Raw genomic sequence first — 6,722 nt, forward strand, 5'->3', positions numbered from 1 at the left:
AGGGGAACACTTCTCATTGCTGATGGAAATGCAAACTTTTACAGCTCCTAAGAAATCAATGTGGTGGTTCCTCAGAAAGCAGGGGATACACCTCAAGATCTGGCTATACTACTCTAGGTTTATGCCAAGATCTGGCATATAGCTAAAGGACTACATCTTACTACAGAGATATCTGCTCAACCATGTTCATTTCAGCTCTATTCATAACAGGCAAAATTAGAAAGAGCCTAGATGTTCATCAGTGGATGAATGGACAAAGAAAATATGGTATATTTTAAAAAAATTATTTATTTTTTATTAATTATAGTTTATTCACTTTGTTTCCCAGCTGTAGCCCCTCTCTAATTCCCTCCCAATCTCACCCTCCCTCTTCTTCTCCTATGCCCCTCCTCTACTTCACCACTGATAGGGGAGGTCTTCCTCCCCTTCCCTCTAACCCTAGCCTATCAGGTCTCCTCAGAACTGGCTGCATTGTCTTCCTCTGTGGCCTGGCAAGGCTGCTCCCCACTCAGGGGGAGGTGATCAAAGAGTCAGCCACTGAGTTCATGTCAGAGACAGTCCCTGTTCCCATTACTAGGGAACCCACTTGGAGACTGAGTTGCCATGGGCTACATCTGAGCAGGGGTTCTAGGCTATCTCCATGTATCGTCCTTGTTTGGAGTATTAGTCTCAGGGAAGACTCCCATGCCCAGATTTTTTGGTTCTGTTCCTCTCCCTGTGGAACTCCTGTCTCCTCCAGGTCTTTCTATCTCCCCTTCCTTTCATAAGATTCCCTGAACTCTGCTCAAAGTTTGGCTCTGAGTCTCAGCATCTGCTTTGATACCCTGCTGGGTACAGTCTTTCAGAGGCTCTCTGTGGTAGGCTGCTGTCCTGTTCCTTGTCCTCTCCCTCTTCCGATGTCCATCCCATTTGCCATTCTAAATGAAGATTGATCACCTTACCCAGGGTCCTCCTTCTTGCTTAGCTTCTTTAGCTGTACAGATTTTAGTATGTTTATCCTATATATATATTTAATATCAACTTATTAGTGAGTATATATCATGTGTGTCTTTCTGCTTCTGGGATACTTCACTCAGGATGATCTTCTCTAGTTCTCACCATTTGCCTGCAAATTTCATGATTTCCTTGTTTTTGATTGCTGAGTAGTATTCCATTGTGTAAATGTACCACAATTTCTGTATCCATTCCTCAACTGAGGGACATCTGGTTGTTTCCAGGTTCTGGCTATTACAAACAAAGCTGCTATGAACATAGTTGAGCATGTCCTTGTTGTATACCTGAGCATATTTTGGATATATGCCCAGGAGTGGTATAGCTGGATCTTGAGGTAGTACTATTCCTAATTGTCTGAGCAGAAGTTAAACAGCAACACATCAAGTAATTCAATTAAAATGGGGAACAGAGCTAAACAGAGAATTCTCAATAGAGGAATATCGAATGGCAGAGAAACACTTAAATAAATGCTCAACATCCTTAGCTATCAGGGAAATGCAAATTAAAACGACCCTGAGATTTCACCTTACACCATCAGAGTTGCTAAGACTAAAAACTCAAGTGAGAACACATGCTGGAGATGATGTGGAGAAAGGGGAACCCTCCTCCATTGCTGGTGGGAATGTAAACTTGTATAAACACTTTGAAAATATGGTATATTTATCCAACAGACTATTATTCAGCTGTTAAACAAAATTAGGAAATTCTTAGGTAAATATATGGAGCTAGAAAAAAAATTCCTGAGATAACTCAGACTTTCAAAAGACAAATATGGTATGTTTTATCTGATATGTTACAATTGCTTTTCTTGCTTGTCAACTTGATTATATGTAGAATTAACTAAAGCTCAAGCAGCTGGGCACATCCATAAAGGGTTTTTCCTGACTGGATCATTTGAAGTCAGAAGACCCCCTTAACTCTGGGTCATACCTCCTGGTTATATAAAGGATGTGGAAGAAGGAAGCCTTTGCTTTTTTTCTGCCTGCCTTCATTCTTGCTGGCAATTTCATTCCTTTGCTGGTTAGAGCCTAATTTTTCAGAATTCTGAGATAACCATTATTGAGCTAGGCAAACCACAGCTTATAAGCCACTCAAATAAATCCCTTATATATTAATCACTCCATCACTTGTTTTTCTAGAGGACCCTGACACACATGTGGATGTTTGCTTTAAAGCCTTTGATACATATGCTACAACCCACAGAACCAGAGGTTAGATACCTAGTAAGGGACGAGTGGGGTGGGGGTGAGGAACTCCCAAGGAAAAAGGAATTGCATATATTATTAAGAGGTGGGGGGAACACAACTGGAGTGGAAAGGCTAGATGGGAATGGGTGAGGAAGAGAGGAGTAAGGGAGTATGGGGAGGAACAACCAACACTAAGAGCCATTTGGGAACCCTACTCTAGAAACTTCCTAAAATAGATACATATATGAAATAAATCTAAATGCAGTCACCCAATGGGGGAAAACAATGCACCACCAAGTGAAACTTCAGTGCTGGGAATGGACTACATATAATTCAGTTGTTGGCCAAAGGGCCCTATGGAAACACCCAGAATAATTCAAGCTATTGCCAAGACTATTGATTGCTCGCCACAAACTGATGGTAGGCCCTGTTGCTGGAGACAACACGTCTATCTCATGGAACACAAAGAAGCCTAGCTGGTATCTAGCTAAAGGCTTTCTCCCTATTGACTAGTGTTCAAGGTACTACATGGTACACTACTTGAGGAGAAAGGCAACCACACCCAGTCACAAACCCTTTGATCTATACCAGTGATCTGCCTACAAGGTATGATGGTGGCACAAACATGGTGGGGAGTAACCAACCACTCTCTGACTGGATTTAAGGCAGGTGTTCTCAACTTGCAGGTAGTGAGCCATTTGGGGGTCGAAAGACCCTTTCACAGGGTTCACTTAAGATCACCGAAAAACACAGATAATTCACAACAGTAGCAAAATTACAGTTATGAAAATAATTTTATGGTTGTGCAACTGTATTAAAGGGTCTCAGCATTGGAAAAGTTGGGAACAACTACTTGGTGGCCAAGAACTTGAGACTAGATAGGCCATGGACCTAGGGAAAGTAAGCCAAATATTATGGTTCTGCTAAAGAAACATAATAACGAGATTACTCCTAATTCTGCAACCCCCGCCCCAATTATCACTGTATCGTATATCACACAGCCATCTCAGAGAAGCTTCTTCTCGCAATAGTTGGGAAGTAACAAAGAGACCCACAACTAGACAATACGAAGACAGACTTTGGAGCACACAGTCCTATACAGGCTGTCTTCACCAAACCCTCTTCTCAAGACTCAGGCAGCTATGTGGAAGAAGAGGTGGAAAGATTCTAAGAGCCAGAAGGGATAGATGACTCTTAAAGAAATGTCCTCCAGATACAATAGGACTGATGGACATAAGAACCCAGAGACTAGGTAGCACACACAAAGCCACATAAGTTAAAGTCAGACATGGTCCAGGTGCTGAAAGAGGGAAGTAGACATGGGCTTCTACCCCTAACCAAGAAGGTATCTGCTACCGACATCCACTTATAAAGGGAAAATAGTTTCTCCAAGAGTATCACTGGGTATGTTAGCCAGACTGAAGGATAGGCCTCATGCCCAGTAGTAGACAGTCAACACAAAAAGAACTCAATGGGACTTTTGTAGACTGTCTCAAAATGCTTTGTTTGGGTTATTTTCTTAGTGGTCTTTTTCTGTGTATTTTGGTTTCAGTTTGTATGTGTGAGAGTTTTTTGTTTGTTTTTTTTAAAGAGAGGGAGAAAGAAAGGGCGTGGAATTGGGTACAGGTAGGGAGGTGTGGAGGATCTGGGAGGAGTTGGGGACAGGAAGAGCATGATCATAATAGAGTGTATGGGGAAAAAAAGAAGAGAAAAAAAGAAAACCTCAACGATGCTGACCTTGTTTAGCCTCCATACTCTCATTTTCATACTGTTCTATGAAACTGTTTTACGGTGTCCTGTTGTTTGAGACACGATTTGTTGCTTAAAACAGCTTTCTCCAGTACTCTTGACTTTATTCACTGACTTCAAGCCAATTCTGAAGGACCTCTTTATTTACATATCTTACTTAACATGGCTGCATTTTCCAGCTCAGCTTCTTGAGAATCTGACCAGCTGTTTGCCTAAGGATTGATTCTCTGGTAGGTCAGCTGAGTCTACTAGTATGAAATCATGTTACAAACATGGATGTCTAATCTATGTCCTTAAGTCAACTATGGTACCATGTGACATCCCGGGCTATAAAATGTGGCCTAGCTAAGTCACCCTGCCCAAGTACTATTTCAAGTAAGTCAGTATGGATGCAGGGTTAGACATTTCTGTCTGTTACTTCTCTCTCTTTCTCTCTGCCTCCCTGAGTCTGGGATATAGGCCTGCACCTGGCTTGTTACTTCCTTCTCGGTAGATACTTTCTGCATTCTGCCCAGCTTTTCAGTCAGCTATGTGTGAATTCCATCATTCATTTTATTTGCCTATCCAGGTGAACTTTCTTTTCTTAACTTCCTGGACTACACTGCTCAACATTTCAGCTCAGTTTACTGCTACTAATCTTGGCTTTCTTGCTTAACTATAAACTGAATGGAGTTATTTATGTACATTTTTTGGAAGGTTACTATGTTTATATGATAAATCGTTAAATACAACAAAGCTTTCATCAATAAGTCAGGGTTGAAGAGGGCAAAAGAACAGATTACACCATGGTCTCAAGACATTAACATAGAGTGTGGTGCGTAGCTATAATCCCAGGACAGAGGAGTTGAGGCAGGAAGATTACTGTGAATTCCAGGCTAATCTGGCTATTTAATAAATTCAATCCCAATACAGTGATACATAGTAAAACCTTGTCTCAAGACTAAAAAAAACAAAGAAATCAAAATTCCAGTAACTCAATTTAATTGTTATTCAAAACAGTGAGTGAAAATGCAGACAATCTTTTTATTTAATGGTATTTCTAGCCAAAAAATAGACTAAAAATCTCCAGGTAAAAGATAAAAAAATTATATTCAAGAACTTCATTTTAAGTGCTTCTCAAAGGCATAGCACCAAGAAATGCTTAGGATTAGGATGACAGTTCTCAATGTTTGGTACATGCCGAAATTAACTGTAGGGCTTTTCTATAAACCTCTGCCCATTCTGCAACCCCTCCCACCCCATCACCATCTGACTCAGTAGATAAAACTGAAGTGGGCATGTATGTCATTAACTTTAAACTCCACTCTGATAGGAGTAAAGGCACTATATAACTATTGGCCTGGCATATTTTAAAAATTAGTGTATATAATTAACTACCTTCTTTAACTACTCTGATATTTGCCATTTTTGTAGGATTAAAACATACAGAAATGATAAACTACTTTTGCAATGAACACAGAACCTTCTTGAAAAAGCTTTCTAAAACTGTCTACTGAAATGATCCTAAGGAATTGAACATGAATAATATTTAACAGTAAAATTGATTTAATATATAATCTACAATTCCTTTTTTAAAAAGTTTAAAAGGTTACACTAAAATAAGATACAAATACAAAACAAAATTAGAAAATATATTCTAAGATATTCAGCATTTTAAAGAAAGACTTTGTCCTTTTGTAATAAACAATTAAGAATCTTTCTGAAAACAATGCATCATAGGAAAATAGTTAAAGAACTTAACTCAATGACTTCTTGTGTGAGACTGATTACCAGATACCTCTAAAGTATGTACACATTAAAATAAGTAACAGTGTAGTATTAAAAGATTATTAGAAGAATGATAAGGACACTCTGTAAGTGTTCTTCACATATAATTCTGGAACAGCAAATGACCACTAAACCCCTATCAACTTAAAATAATTTTAGATATGCAGATTACACAAATTTAAAAAATAACCTTACCTATTCCATATTGCACTTACATGAAAAACACTGAAAATAACAAGTTGGGAGCTTTCAAATGCCAATTACCAAGTCAGGTGTTGGATGTCTGGATAATGAGGGAGGAAGACCTTGAGTGTAAAGCCACTCTAGGTTACACAGGAGTCCTAAGCCAGTCTGGGCTATGCAATGAGACTGCCTCAAAATTCAAAAAGATAAATAAATGACAAAAAAAAAAAAAAAAAAAAAAAAAAAAAAAAGACTATCTTTACATTTAAGGAAACTGGACAATTCTTTTTTACCTCATATAGCTAAGACATCATTATAACAGTTCTTGGAATTTTTTGCCTTAACTTTCCAGAATGCTGTGATTACAAGTATGTGCTACCATACCCAGTTAACTACAACACTTAAAAAATGTTCATTATATGCTTGGATTAATGAAGGTGTGAATTAAACACAACTTCTCCACTATGGCAAAGTTGTTAAAAGGGTTGAGTCGTAATTTTCCTTAGATTTGTTACATTCCAGTATGTTTTTATTGATCTTAAACCAGAATAGATTAGCTAAACATTTTGTTCAAACTCAGTCTGTTTATTCAAACTCAGTCTGTTCATTTAACATACACACTGATTTTTTTTAGCTAACTTAGAAAATAAGTTCATTATACAAAGGTGGTATTAATACTCTCTCCAGTTAAGTCAGTTTTAATGGTGGTAATTTATTGGGAAAATGCTGTGTACTCTAAGAAATGGTGAAGATATCTCCAGTCTGTAAGAATTAACTGATTTTATTATGTCTTCTCATTTCTATGACTTGGACCCAAACATGAAAAATGATTGAAGAATTCAG

This window comes from Meriones unguiculatus, chromosome 2, assembly GCF_030254825.1.
Source record: "Meriones unguiculatus strain TT.TT164.6M chromosome 2, Bangor_MerUng_6.1, whole genome shotgun sequence".
In the NCBI taxonomy this organism is placed as follows: Eukaryota; Metazoa; Chordata; class Mammalia; order Rodentia; family Muridae; genus Meriones; species Meriones unguiculatus.